The 16,317-nt window shown below is 35.7% G+C and overlaps 1 protein-coding gene and 1 long non-coding RNA gene across 7 annotated transcripts in view; one reads left to right on the top strand and one right to left on the bottom strand.

The window, feature by feature from the left end:
- The window catches only part of LOC145259155 (uncharacterized), a 45,687-nt gene extending 31,619 nt beyond the window's left edge, over positions 1-14,068 (bottom strand). Inside the window, exon 1 of the long non-coding RNA XR_013864132.1 lies at positions 13,833-14,068. This is a non-coding gene — a long non-coding RNA (uncharacterized LOC145259155). The remainder of the gene's footprint in view (positions 1-13,832) is intronic.
- The window catches only part of LOC145259152 (centrosomal protein of 135 kDa-like), a 493,729-nt gene that overhangs the window by 224,311 nt on the left and 253,101 nt on the right, over positions 1-16,317 (top strand). The window lies entirely within an intron of this gene.

Here is a 16,317-nt window from a genome sequence, read left to right as displayed (position 1 = left end):
ACCCAGCAGGAAACATAAACTCCAGCAGAAAATAGACAGACTCCGAAAGGAAACTGCCCAGATATATGCATTCCTATCCTGTGAACCCCCAGGCAAAAAACTAAATAAGAAGGTGAATAAGTTGAAAACTTATTATTCCCTCCAAGACCAAGCACAGCTAAGAGCTAAGTTGGCAAAACATCAGGCTGAGATAAAAGCCTTAGCTGCACAAATAAAAAATAAAACCAAAAACTAAAAAGTAAAAAGGATAAATAAACTTTTTGCAACAAACCCAAGAATTGTCTATAGGAGCCTCGTTAAAGAAAAAATAAAAGTGAGCTCCCCACCAACACAAGAAGAAGTTGAAAACTTCTGGAGGCCACTCTATGAGGACACTGAAGTACATAAAGAAAACAACTGGATAAATACCATCAAAGAGGAGAACAAGGAGAAAGAAAAGATGCCAGCTCTAAAAATTACCAAGGAGGCTGTCTGTGTCTGCAGGAAGGTAGCTCAATGCAGTAATTTCAAGACCCCAGGAATAGACCAAATACCAAATTTCTGGCTGAAAAAACTGAGCGCACTTCATCATCACTATGCCAAAGCATTCAATAGAATCATCAGTGGAGATGAAGAGCTACCCGAGTGGCTTACTGTAGGCAGTACATCACTTATTTCCAAAAATGAGGACACCCACATAGCTAGCAAATATAGACCAATCTGCTGCCTCACAACAACTTACAAGCTCCTAACAAGGATAATCACTGATGCAACATACGACCATCTGATTGCTGGTGATTACCTTGAAAGTGAGCAGAGGGGGTGTACGAGGAAAAAGCTAGGCACAAAAAAAACAACTCCTTGTAAACAGAACCATATTAGAAGACTGCAGAAGACAAAGAAATCTATCAATGGCCTGGATCGATTACAAAAAGGCCTTTGACAGTATACCTCATTCCTGGATACTTTGCTGTTTGGAGTTGTACAATGTGCACACTGATATTATATCATTCCTTCAAAAACAAATGGCCAGATGGTGCATATCAATTACATTATAGCACACGGAAGGAAGGATACAGACCCTAAACATAAAGATCAAGCGAGGAATATTCCAAGGAGATAGCCTCTCACCGCTCCTTTTCTGCCTCATAATAGATCCACTAAGTAAGCTACTTAAGCAATCCAATGCTGGATACAATCTCAGCATGGGCAGAAAGAAGGAAGAAAATAAAAGAGTAAACCATCTACTCTTTATGGATGACTTGAAACTCTATGCAGAATCCGAGAAACAACTTGTCTCTCTTATAGGCATTGTTAAAAATTATTCAGAGGACATCTGCATGGAATTTGGATTCGACAAATGTGCTAAGTGCACCATAAGGAAGGGAAGAAAGACAGCATCAGAACATGTTAATCTTGACAATGGCTCTATTGAAGATCTTGAAGAAGATGCTGTTTATAAATACATGGGAGTAGAGGAGAATGAGACACTTGAAATGGAAAGATGAGAGAAAAACTGCAGGGAGAATACTTCAAGCGACTTAAAAAAAATTCTCTCATCAGAACTATCAGCAAAAAACAAAATTACTGCAATCAATCAATTGGCAATACCCGTTGTCTCTTATGGATTTGGCATAATCAATTCGCCACAAAACCGCATCAATAGCCTTGATGTAAAAACTCGGAAAATGCTGGCCCTTCATAAAATCATTTACAAACATCAATGCATGAACAGGCTGTACTTACCACAGAAGGTGGTTTAGGCCTCACTGAAATAAACCACGCATACCGAGCTTCAGTGGTAAGCATAGGCCAATATATTAAATGTTCTTCTGACCCCAAAATAAAAATGGTGAATGAACATCACACCAAATATTTGCCCCAGCAGACATCAATTACAAAGCTCGGTGAAAATTTCAGTGGTAACACACTGGACAACACAATAGAAGAATATGTCAACCCAGCAACCCTAATCGCCTGAAAGAAGAGAAAGGAGTATACAAAAAAGGAACTAAAGACAAGACTAGAAGGATGGCAACAACATAAGAGAGCAGGCAGGTTCATAGAAGAACATAACCAGAGCTACATTGACAAGGAGGTCTCACTACAATGGCTTAAATGTGACAAATTCCATTTGATGAAGAACGATTAATTATAGCTGCACAAGACCAAGTCTTACTCACAAATGGATTTAAGAAAATGGCTGATCTACAAAAAACCAACCAATGCAGATTCTGTCACTCAGCTGTTGAAAGCCCAAGCCACCTAATGTCTAGCCGATGGTCATTACACTGCTCGCCACAACAAAGTATGTAGATACTTACATTGGAAGATCTGTGGAGAGATGCAACTAGATAGGTCGTCGAACATCTGGGAACATGAACCACCACTGATAATATCAAATGGAAAAGTGACAGGCTGTACTTACCACGGAGAGAAGGTGATTTAGGCCTCACTGCCTACCTGTATGTCTTTGTCGTAACAAAGACATACAGGCAGATACATAAAAGACAAAGCCATCAAGCCAGATATAGTAATATAGAACAAGCCCGAAACGACTGCACTCATTATCGACGTCAAAGTTTAAAACGACTTTGGCCTTAATAGAGCAAAACGGGAAAAGATAACAAAATATCAGGACCTAAAAAATGATCTAAAAACAACATGGTCTCTGAAAGAAATAAACATTATACCAGTTGTGACAGGAGCAACTGGCCTAATAAAAAAGAACCTTCAAAATACTTAGAAGCAATCCCTGGAAAACCAAGCTGTAAGGAAATACAGATAGCAGCCATAAAGGGAACAGTGTCTATTCTGAAAAGAGCCCTCAAATATAAATTTAAACTATAATAGAATCAAGTGTTAGCCCCAGGAAGGAGTCCCTTGATCTCTTTAAACTAACAAAAGTAAAATAAAAAAATGAATGTTTATATATAACAAAAACATAATATACACATAGAATTTAAATTTCATACAACCATTACCCTATATTTGATATTACTAAGATAATAATAATGATCATGATCATCATTATTGATTATTATTATTTATTTTTTTATTTTACCTTTGCGATTCAGGAAGAAAGTTAGGCACAGTGGTGTTAAAGTGCCAATATTCATAGATGTCTCTGAGCTGAAAAATGTGGAATTGCATGAATCTAAAGAACTTATTCAATTGATGGAACATGGGACCAGTTCAAATAAAAAATGTACAGCACTGGAGTTGACTGTTTGGGTCTCAAGGAAAACAAATGCAGAGATTAGTTTGATGAAAATGTTGTTATCTCCAGTCTTATTCAAGAGAAGAAGAGAGCCTACGTTAACCTTAAAGTTCTTCTTACTCACAGGAAAAGTAGAGGACGCTTTCAAGGAAGCAAAAGAAAAACTGCAGTGCAAGCTTCATCAAGTGAAGGATAAATGGTGGAAGTACAAAGGTATTTTGATCGGAAAGCTGCAAAAACTTTCTACAAAAAAATCAAACAAGCATATGGACCACAATCTTCATCTATATTTCTTTTAAAATCTAAGATGACTCCGTTTTGATCAAGGATACAGACGGTATCATGGTGCAATGGAAGGACCACTTTACAGATTTTTTGGATAATTCATCTGTTATAGATGAAGCAGTGATTTCAAGTTTGCCCTAACACAATATTATTGAGGAAATGATGGTTGAGCCCACTCTTGATGAGATAAAATGAACCATCAAGGAAATTTATACTGGAAAAACACCAGGTTTGGATTAGATACTAGTAGAGCTGTTGCTCTTTGGCAGTGAAAACATTTCTACATCAGTACATAGTCTTATTCTTGTGTAGCATGGTAGTAATGCCACCCAAGATTGGGTAGATGCAGTCATGCATACTTTACAAAGTTTGTATATTTACAAAGGGAAAAGACAGAAGTCTGAATGTGGTGACTATAGAGGGATCATGTTGCTTGAAGCTCTGGATAAGGTGTTGGCAAAGATCCTGTTGAACTGACTGCTTATGTATCTTTGTCCCCTGCAACATTCCTAAAAGCCAGTCTGGGTTCAGAAATGGTAATGGAACAATTGATATGATTTTCTCTGTTCACCAATAATTAGAAAAATGCAAGGAGTAACAAGTATTGTTACACCAAGTTTTTGTTGACCTGACTAAAACTTTCGACACCATCAATCTTGATGCAATCTGGATTATTGTAAGCAAATTTGGATCCCCTGTCCATTTTGGGGAAATGTGGAAGAAGTTGCATTAGCACATGAAGGCCCAAGTGAACATTAATTGCATATTGTCTGAACCAATAAAAATAGACAATGGAGTCAAGCAGGGTTACATATCAGCACACACACTTTTTTCAATTTACTTTGCTACAATGATTGGTTATGCTTCTAAAGACAGTGATGTTGAGGTGTTTTTGCATTTTCTGAACTTCTGGCAAGCTATTCTATCTTCAACGTTTGAGTAAAAATTCAAAAACCTTCGGCGTTAACATTTGTGAGTTGTTGTATGCAGATGACGCAGATCTTGTTGCACACACAGGGAGGACATGCAGCTGACAAAGGATAAATTCTCAAAACTTTTGGTCTGAATATTGGCTTGAGAAAAAACATTGTATTCGCCTTCAACTCGTGTATCATGTGAAACCAACTATTCTATTTGACGAGAGGAGATTGAAGGTCAGTGATACCTTTGAATATCTTGGTAGTTTGCTGAGCAGAGATGGACATGCTGAAATAACTCACAGGATAGTCCAGGCTAGTTCAGCTCTTAGTAGGCTTTAAAACATGTCTGGTCAGATAGAGGAATTAGTGTGAAGACAAAGATCAGTGTAAATGAGGCATGTGTTCTGACTTGTCTACTGTATGTATCAGAAATATGAAATATATTCTGAAGGTTTGGAAAGGTTTCATTAAAATTGCATCTATAAAATACTGAACATCATTTGGAAGTCTTTTACTCCTAACACTGTCATCCTTGAACAATCCAACAATCATAGCATGATGAGGATCATCAAAAAGCAAATGTGTTGGACTGGGCACTGAGAGGTGAGAGACGGTAGGATACCAAAATAACTGCTTTATGGTGAGTTTTCCATAGGAAAGAGATCACAACAAACCTACAAAAGGGTTCAATGATGCACTGAGGAATAATCTTAACCTGATGGAAATCGATGTCAGTAACTGGGAAATTAAATGGTGGATCGAAACAAGTGGAGAAAATTAATCATTGAAATGTGTAGAAACTTTGAAGAAAGGTATATTAAGCATGCAGTATTAAGAAAGCAGGATGAATCTAATTCCTTCGACTGTCAACAAGAACTGAAATGTACAATCTGTGGCAGATTTTTTTCTGTCTAAAGCTGGTTTGTTGAACCACCTGAGGTCACACAAGGTTAGACAAGACCAACAATTTTATGAGGATGTGCAACCAATTATTGTTGTAATATCTGGAACTGGTTTGTATATCTGCAAGAAGTTTGATATAACACTCAAAGGTGCATAATATAGTCCCTCTACAAGAACCAGCAAATACTGGCAAGCTCCCCTGCCATATCTGTAAATGATTATGCAAGAGTATAACTGGGCAGAAGAGCCATCTACGTCCACGTGGATGCTCAACATCGACCTGAAGAGATGGCAAACTTCTGTCAAGAAGTAACAATCATATATATACATATAGATATGTGTATGTGTGTGTATAAGTATATATGTATGTGTATATATTTATTCATTCATTCAAGTGGTGTCCTGCCTGGTCAGATAATAATGGCTATGATTACCTCCCTGGAGCCATTTGTGAATTTATTATTGCTCATCATTCACAATCCCATTCACACTATATATCGAAAGTTCTTGATGTGTTGCCACAGCTTTTTTTGCAGTTATACAGATAGTAGGTTGCAGTTTCTTTTTGTCCTTTTGTCATTCTAATTAGGGGAGTACCATGTCATTTGATATAAAAAAAAAGAAAAAGGAAGAAGTTGATAGTAGGATGAAAATGAATACAGCATATCTACATTTACCATAAAATTATAAAATATGTACATGAAGAGGTTTGTACAATTATGATTATCCTCTTATAAGTCACCTAGAAGGTCTAAGGTATTTATGAACTTTTTCTGCCACCAGAGAGAGGGCCTGAGTTGGGCGATGGAGACCAACTTGAGAGTTTCAGATGATTACTCGATCAGCTCTAGAACAGAATTGAGAAAAAATCGTCTTTATATGCCAGACAACATCCTAGACTATCTAATAAATGCTGGCCTATCTCAGAATCTAAATTATTGTGGGTAGGGGCTAAGGAGAATTTTATTTTTATTTTTGTATTTGTTTATATTACGGAAACTTGAAGGTACGTTATCTGATTTTTGTTTCAAAATGAACGTTCATTCACCTCACATAGATTACATCACACTGGCATTAAAATTTATATATAATATTACCAAGTTTTGTGTGAGGCAAACTGTACTTTTTAAAGAAGAAATGACCGGTTTTGTATTGAAAATTATATAGAGTATAACAAATGGGAAATAATTGTTTAAGTTTATTAATAAAAGGGAAACATTTTTCTCCAACCCACAGTAATTTAATGTATACAGGACATTTAGAAGGGCCAAAGGTTATATCCTTGTTAAATTGATTAATTTTGAATTTAATACATTTATAAATGACAAAGTTAGGATAGCCATTATTGACTAGAATTTCTTTAATTTTAATAATTTCAGCATTTAGTCAACATGGAGAACAGATAACCAAGGCCTTATGTACTAATGCTTGAATCAGTGTCAACTTGGTAGTTTTGGGTATAAATGAACACCATTTATTGTATAAGCCTCTGAAAGTTGGTTTTCTGTATATAGAAGTAAGGAACCCACCTCTAGACCTTTCGACCAGAGATTAAGGAAAGGAGAGAATTATCCTTTTCAACCTCCATAGTAAAAGACAGAGCATGATGTAAGGAATTGAGATGATCCAAAAGTTTTAAAGCAGGGTCTCGAGATGTATATATGTCCTATTCATTTTCATTCTACTTTTAACTTTTTCCCCCTTTCTTTCTTCTTTTTTTTTTTTTTAAATCAAATGTCATGGTACCTCCCTGATGAGAATGGCGAAAGGCGTCTTGAGATACAAGGGAATTCTCTGCTCTGCTATTTATAAATTTTGTAACTCCAACAATATTCTATTATTTTTTAAAACGGTACACCTGCTGCCAGATTAATACCCTTAACCGGCTTTCTGGTTTGAAAAAGAAAATTTCATGTTTTATTTTATTTTCTCTACCGCTCTCCCTTGACCCAGGACTGTACCCTAATAAACAAAGTCTCTGACAGCATAGATACAGCACTTTCCCTTGACACTTGGTTAGTGTGACGTTTGTGCACGAAGTCTGGTCCCTTAATCATGTGGACCATGTTGCCTATTTGTTTCTCAACAATGCCGGACTCCCAGAAAGTGTTATTATTTTTGTGAATCTTGTAGAAAACTCTTTCACCAACTTTATACCGTTTTTTTTTTTTGTTATCGGCTTTTGGAGGTTTGGCCTATCCTGGTTTGGTAACAACTTGTGAAAAATTGATCTAACCTTGCGTCTGAACATAACCTCAGCAGGTGTCTTCGGCATTTCAATGTTTGCATTCGAAGTGACTCTGTAGACTTGTAAAAACTGTTGGATTGACTTATCCGTCGGCAACCCACTAGCTTTTTAGCTTTTTATTTTTTTGAATGTGTTGAATTTCTCTGCTTGTCCATTACTTCTTGGGTGGTATGGCAGAATGGTTATATGCTCAATTAGATGATCCTCACAAAAATGTTTAAATTCGGTAGACGTAAATTGTGTTCCATTGTCTGTAACAATGCAGTCTACTACTCCAAACCTAGCGAATACAGGAAGTTGAAAGTTACCTCGGATGTGGGATTCTTACATTTTAATACTTCCGGTCATTTAGATAGGCTGTCTACAACAATGAGATAGTAGAACCCATCTAGTGGTCCTGCAAAATCTAAATGAATCCTAGACCAAGGTCGGCCCGGTTTTGTCCACGATCCGAATTGAGCTTTCATAGCTAATGCGTATCCTCTACACTCCCTGATTTTTCCTTCTATATCCTTATCCACGTTTGGCCAATAAACAAAAGAGCGCATAGGGCTTTTCATTCTTGATATACCTGGATGTCCTACATGGAATTCCTTGAACATTCTTTTCTGTAATGTCGCAGGAATTACGACCCTGTCGCTATATAACAGGACATTATCGCAAATTGAATAAATTTCTTCATCCAGTCCATTATTGTTGATCCTTTCTTTCGTGCGTATAATAAATTCATCCACCTCTGCCTTACTCTTAATCTCATCAAGCGTTACTGGAAGTTCTCTTATTGTGTCACATAACATATATTTTACTTCAACTTCCGCTTGAATGGCTGCTATTACCATATCCTCCAATGGTTCTGTCTGCTTAGGTATTAACCTCGATAACCCGTCTTCACGACCAAATATTTTAGATGGTACATACTCCATTTGAAAATTGTAATTCAGAAGTATGGTACCCCATCTTTGGAGTCTATTCGCCGTATGTTGTGGTAGTCCCTTTTTTGATCCGAAAATCGTTAATAATGGTTTGTGGTCTGCTTGTAACAGAAATTGCCTACCTTGCAGGAAACGATGAAATTTCTTTACCACGAATATAATGCTTAGCGCCTATTTTTAAAGTTGTGAGTAGTTCTTTTCGGCTAGCAAAAGTGATCGGGATGAATGTGCTATGGGTTTCACTTTTCCATCATCCATTTTGTGTAAAATGCATGCTCTTCTGCCATTGGAGCTAGCATTGCTTGTAACTATAATTTCACGCTTGGGATTATAATGTGCCAGAAACAAATTAGACGTTAAAGTCTTTAATTTCCCAAAATGCTTCTTTGCACTGTTGCGTCCAGAGCCATTTTTGGTCTTTCCTTAACAGTTCATTTAAAGGCGACCTTAGTTTATGCATATTTGGCACAAATACATCTAGTAATTTGACAAACATAAGAAATTTTGTAAAGACGCAATATTTTCTGGAACAGGCATATTCTTTATTGCACTCTATCTATCTGGATCCGGCCTTCTTCCATGTTTATTGAGGATTTGCCCCAAGTATTTTATTTTCTCCATGAAAAATGTACATTTTTCCTGTTTTACTTTAAATCCATAATCCTGGATCCTTTTGAATACTTGGTTTACATGAGCTTTGTGTTGTTCTTTGCTAGCGCTTTTCATTAACACATCGTCCAGGTACCCTACTGCGAAATCCAACCCATTTAACATAATATCCATAATTTGAATTTAAAAGGGGCGACTTTGACTCCAAAATGAAGTCTGTTAAACTTGTACAATCCCTTATAGTAGCTTTGAACACTCCTCATCCACTGGAAATTGTAAGTACACGTCACTAAGGTCGATTTTAGAAAAATATTTCCCTCCACTCAGTTTCGCAAATATCTCTTCAGAGCTCGGAAGAGGATAATGGTGATCTTGTAATGCGAAGTCAGCGCAAACCCGAATCTCCTTACTCTTCTTTTTGATGTAAACCGTAGGTGCAGCCCACTCACTGTGATCAACATTTTCGTAGTGCAACAAAATTATATGAAGAGTCGCCCGATACACAAATTAGCACGCTTGTGTATTGTATGGGACCGGACGCCAAACAGATATATAAGTCGTTCTCTTTCAAGAAAAAGGAAGATGAAAAGAGTTTTGACGTGATACTGAACAAATTTGAAGGCCACTTCATGCCGAAAAAAAAATATTATACACGAGCGCGCAAAATTTCACCTCAGAACACAAAAGGAAGGCGAATCGATAGAACAATTTATTCGTGGACTTCAAGAACTATCGGAAAACTGTGATTTTCCACACAAAAATGACCAAATAAGAGACAGGCTGGTCATCGGGTTAAGAAGTGGAGAGCTATCCGAAAGACTACAACTTAGAGACGACCTAAGCTTGGAAAAGGCTATAGAAATAGCACGCAGCTACGAACAAGTGAGACAGCAAATGGCTGAAATGAAGGAAAAATCGGTCGACGCAGTAAAACAAAACGAATGGAAACAAAATTATCCACAAAAAGAAACGCAGCAACAGAGACGTGGAAAATGTAACAAAAAACACAAACAGCAAGATTATTGCCCAACGAACGGAAAACAATGTCGAAACTGTGACAAAATAAATCACTTCGCGATATGTTGCAGATTCAAAGCCCATAATGTCAGACAAGTGGAAAAACATACGTCAGAGGAATACTTTCTTGGGGCTATTTATAAAAGAAAAGAATTCAGAGAAAATGCAATAGACCCATGGCACGTGCGGTTAAAGGTATGTGAAAATAATTTAATTTTTAAAATCGACACCGTAGAGGACATAAATGTTATCAGTTACGAAACGTTTCGTAGTTTGAGAAAAGACCCTGTTTTGAAACCAGCATATGGCATATACAAAAGCCCCAGAGGTATATTGAACTGTAAGGATAGCAGATACTCATTCGAAATACATGTTATTGATAGCAGTACAGACAACTTGCTATCGAGAGAAACAGCGTATCGAATGAATTTGGTTAAATTTGTGTCAAATGTAAACAAAGGGGAGGTAACTGGAGTCATGAAAACAGACCCAGTGGAAATAGTGTTAAAAGACGGTGTGAAACCGTATTGTACCCCGACGGCTAGACGGATAGCATTTCCCATTATGCGAAAAGTAAAGAAGGAACTTCGACGTTTAGAGGTGTGATCGAGAAAGTCACACAGCCAACGGATTGGTGCAGTCCGATTGTTCCGGTGAGAAAACAAAATGGAGAAGTACGGTTGTGTGTCGATCTAAAAAAAATTAAATTCAGCAGTAAAACGCGAATATTATATGCTGCCGAATTTGGAGGATATATCACCCAAATTGAAAGGCTCAGTGATATTTTCAAAACTGGATGCAGCCAATGGGTTTCACCAAATTCCATTGGCAAAAGAGAGTCGGTTTCATAACCCCATTCGGGAGATATTGTTTTAAAAGATTGCCCTTTGGAATATCATCAGCACCGGAAATTTTTCAACGGAAAATGTCCAAGCTTCTAGAAAATGTGGAAGGTGTTCACGTCATAATGGATGACATATTAATTCATGGGAAAACGATGGAGGAACATGATAGAAGGCTTACAGTAGCACTAAAAATAATAGAGCAAGCAGGAATAAAATTAAACAAAGAGAAGTGCGAATTCAGGAAAAGCATTATAAAATACTTCGGACACAGCATATCAGCTAAGGGGATACAACCCACTGAAGAACGGTTAAAAGCGATAAAAAAGTTGTCTGCCTCTACATCAGTCACAGAGCTCAGAAGATTTTTGGGAATGAGTCAGTATCTAGGGAAATTCGTGCCTAACTTAGCAGCGGCATTACAACCAATGCTGGAATTATTGAAAGAAGATATGGTTTGGGCTTGGAATGAACCTCAAGAAAAGTCATTCCAAAGCGTTAAAGAACTATTGACACAGGCACCGATATTGACTTATTATGATCCAAAAAAGCCCATCACGATTAGTGCGGATGCGAGCAGCTATGGACTTGGCGCTGCCATTTTCCAAGAAGAAAATAAAATATTGAGAGTCATAGCTTATGCCTCTCGTACGCTGACACAAACAGAACAAAACTATGCTCAAATTGAAAAAGAATGTTTAGCGAGCATATGGGCCTGTGAGAAATTTGACAGATACATCGCGGGACTAGATCAGTTTTGTCTTCTAACGGATCATAAACCTTTGATACCGTTGATAAATACTCAGGATCTGAATAACACTCCTTTGAGATGTCAAAGACTGTTGATGAGACTTAGGAGATACAATCCTATAGCAGAGTATGTCCTTGGGAAACTTTTGCTGGTATCAGATGCACTGTCTAGAAGTCCAACCGAAAAAGCAGAAAGCACCACGGAGAAAGATGTAGAAATGTATATAGACACTATCATAAAGACCAGATCAGCTACTGATAGAAAATTAAAAGAAATTAGGAATGCTACATCTAAGGATTCAAAACTACAGGAGATTATCCATTTAACATCAAATGGTTGGCCGAGCAAGGAGGATAGATTAAACAAGGGAGTTAAACCTTACTTTAACTTTAGGAATGATCTATCAGTTCATCAGGAAATTTTATTTTATCAAGATCAAATAGTGGTTCCACAAAATCTCAGAGCAGAAATATTACAAGCAATACATACAGGATATCTGGTGTTAAACAAATGCCGAGAACGAGCCAAAATGTCAGTATGGTGGCCGAGAATATCACAAGAAATAGAAGATCTCATTAGACGATGTGATTTTTGCAATAGTCATTGTGCTGCAAATCCCAATGAAACATTGAAACCAACTACTTTGCCAGATAGGCCGTGGCAGAAATTGGGGACAGACATCCTAAAATTGGAGGGAGAATATTACTTAGTCGTAACAGACTATTTCTCCCGTTACTTGGAAATCGCGAGATTAAATCCACTAACCAGCAAAACGATAATTGGGAAATTACGAGAAATATTTGCTCGATGGGGAATACCTGAGGAGATTGTAAGTGATAATGGAGGACAGTTCACAAGCACATATTTCAAAGAATTTGCAAAACAATATGGATTCACACACACCACAGTGAGTCCGCATTTCCCTCAGGCAAATGGAGCTGCCAAAAGCGCAGTGAAAATTGCGAAAAGAATATTACGACAGCCAAACATATTTCTCGCATTAATGGCTTACCGTAGTACACCAATAACTGCTACGGGAGTTAGCCCAGCAGAACTCTTGATGGGTAGAAAAATTAAAACAACTTTACCCAGTCATCCAAATAAATTAAAACCCAAATGGCCAAATTTACGAAAAGTAAAAGAGAGAGATGGGGTTTACAAAACAAAAAGTAAAATAAATTACGACAAAAGACATGGAAGTAAAGACTTGAAACCACTAAGAGTGGGAGACAGAATCCGAGAGAAAACAGATGAAGAGAAAATGTGGAGGAATACTGGTATAGTCACAGTAACAAATAAGAAAAATAGGGCATATACAGTAAAGTTGAACTCTGGAGAACGTCTAAAAAGGAACAGAAAACATTTACTACCTATTTTGGAAAACGTAGACAACTCCTCCAGAAGAAGCGAAGTAAAGCAAAAACAGGAGACAACTATATCAAGCAGAGGACGATTATGAAAAAAAACCGAACTACTTGAAAGACTTTGTTTGCAAAGATAATAAATGTTACCGTTTGTAAATAAAGGTTAAAACTGTTTGTAAGTAAAGAAGGAAAAAAAAAAAAAGGATCTCGACAAACGGAGATGTGTAATAATAAAGAGTTACTTGCCCTTGGTTAATATCAGGGGGAGTCTAAATAAAGTATTTGATGTGAACGAACGCGTTTCTGGTTCTTTCCTTCCCGCTCTTAAAATGTAGTAGCAGCGGTCACCACGTGGGGGCATAGAAATTATAGGGACCCGACGAAACACCAGGATAGCTAGCATTTATTTATTTCATTGACAAATGATAAAAAATGCTGTAAAAATATTGTAGATTTAAATAAATAGCAGATTATTTTAATAGCTGAGGAAATTTTAAATATAATTTATTTCTACCTGGAATTATTTTAAAACAAATGCAAAACTCATGGCCATGAGATTTTATTTAAAAAATTGTATTAATTATGCTTAATTAATAAAAGAATTAAAAAAAAAAAGAAAAAACAGAAAAACATGCACACATATGCACACACATACATATATCTTTATTCAAAATTAAATTTATTGACACAAGACACGATTTGGTGACAGAAAAAGATATTTGCATATGCCATATATTTATTTATTAGAAAAAACAAACTTACCTTGTGAATCGATTATAGCATTTTTTATGCATCCGATATTTTGTTTGTTCACTTCGCCAATATTTTTAAAAGTTGAACAACGTTTGAACATTCGAGCAACATTACCTTACTGATAGACAAAATTGTTCCATTTGCATATTCACAAATTTTATTAGATGTTATTTCAGTAAAAGAAATAATTTTTTCAGTCGTATTTGACTCAAAATGTACCTATTTACTATACCTCCCCACGGGACAGAGTTAGACACCTGGGTAGTTCTTTAACGTGGAGAAAAGGTACAAAAATAAAAATTGTCTCAGTTGTGAAGGATTTCTCCTCCACCGAAAGAGAACAAGAAATGAAAGTGCAGCATCTGAAGAACAGATACTACACTTTGATCTTGACCAAAAGGCCAAGATTGACTCAAAATGTATTGCACAACATTTGGGGCATTCAATTTTTGGCCGAATCTTTAAACTAAGGGAGGTAACTATTGACATAAAAAACATCATATTTACTAAATGATTACCTCCCTTACATGATTTTTATGCTCAACTTTTGCAATTTATATAAAAAAAAAAAAAATGCGCATCGTTCACCTGGAGATCTTTTTAGATTTAGACTCTACGACATCGAAACTCTCCGAATCAAGTGAAATTTTTTCATATAGGTTGTGTGTCAACGGAATGACAAGAAAATTGGGGCTGGCCCACCGTCTATAATAAGATGAGTAAGAAACATTTGAAGGTTGCGTAGGAAAATAAGAAAGAATACATAAGAAAAAAATTCACACAACTTAAAAAAAATAACAAATGAATCTTGGAATACAATTAACAGCAAAATATATCTGTTATGAAGACTATTGACTTGAGCAATAAACTGAAATCAGTTTTACACATGTTATGTAAACTGAATATATTGTTCAAAATAAATGAAAACAACACTAAATGATGTGATGTAGAATACTAACAAAACAAATTTTAAATGCAGTTTGTAGTAAGAAAGCAATTGGACACTAATGTAGAGGGGAACTAACTTTACTTTTTATATAAGAAAATGTTCATACCAAATTACCAAATGAAATCTTTCAGAATGCATTTAGGTTTCTTGGTAAACTAGTCACTTTAATCTTAACAAAATGAATTAGTTTATGAACTTTTGAAATTTGAAAGGAGTTTAAATTTAGAAGCATTTAAATTATTAAATAGAAAGTGATTTCTGGCTTTAAGATTTTTACTAAATTCTTACATATTAAAAAATTGAAAGTTTTGGATGCTATTTACATCCAATAATTTTATAGAGATTAAAACGATTTTATCATAACAATATTAGATATATTTTCATAATAATTTGGTCCAGGGGAAGAAATCGTTAGTTAAGAAATGGAAGCAAAAATGAAAGTTTAAAAAAAATCAAGACAAACTCTTGGCAGCGCCAGGTAGGCACATCTAATAATATTTAAGGACTCAATGTGAACTTTGTTCAGGGTTGAAGTTTGTAGAAGATGAATTTGCCACCCAGGCAATATTGGATGCCTCTGCTACTTTTTAATAATGAAAATTATTTAGATCTGATATTTACAAAGAAATATCATCATTCACATGATATCACCATCATCATCATCGATTTAATGTCAGGTTCACATGTTGACGTGTGTTGGTTTTTAGAAAATGATTTCGAAACTAACCTCTGGCCAAGTTTTTATTCTCTTTTCCTTAAATCCATCCTTATCTTTTCTTTCCATATATTTTATGGCCTTTTCCAGTATTCACTGGACACTGTTACCTCAACTATTTGGCATTTACTAACCTAAGAAATCTCATCCATTCGTTCAGTGTGGAATTATTAAAATCTCTCTCTTATAAAAAAATTGGTGCCGGGAAAACTCGTCCCGGGAAAACTCGTCTCCGGAAAACTCGTCTCGGGAAAACTCGTCCCCTTTCGCTAGGTAGGAAAACTGGTCCCTTATTGAATAAATATCGATTGAAAACACATTTTATGATCGTTCTTGAAGGAGATATTGTTTTTTAAAATAAACTATAGCCCCCCCCCATAATATTTAAAAAAAAATATTTTTACTTGTTTAATGTTTTTTTTGTGTTTTTAATAAAAGCGTTTATTATGTTCATAAACGAGACCGCATATTTTTTTTATATTAATATAAAAATAATTTACTTATATACTGTTGTTTATAAAAAGGTAAAATCGATTTTTCTACCTCGCCGACTATGTTGTTTATTTAATTTATTTGGAATCGTTTATTTGGTAAATAAATTTTAATATTTTTAAAAATATAATTTAGAGAGAGAGGGGGGGGATAAAACCTATATCTCCCTTCGAAAAGCAACCAACAAAAAATGAAATTAAAAAGATTCTTGATAAACGATAGCGGAGTTTTCAATAAAATTGATTAATAAATTTATTTAGTAATTACTTTCTCTCTTAATGATTGATTTTAGAATTTTGAAGTAAAAATTAAAAAAATTAAAAATGAGTTAACGAGAG

Source organism: Euprymna scolopes, chromosome 34 (genome assembly GCF_053919585.1).
Source record: "Euprymna scolopes isolate OS-2025 chromosome 34, ASM5391958v1, whole genome shotgun sequence".
Taxonomy (NCBI): Eukaryota; Metazoa; Mollusca; class Cephalopoda; order Sepiida; family Sepiolidae; genus Euprymna; species Euprymna scolopes.
This window is presented reverse-complemented; position numbering and strand designations above follow the sequence as displayed.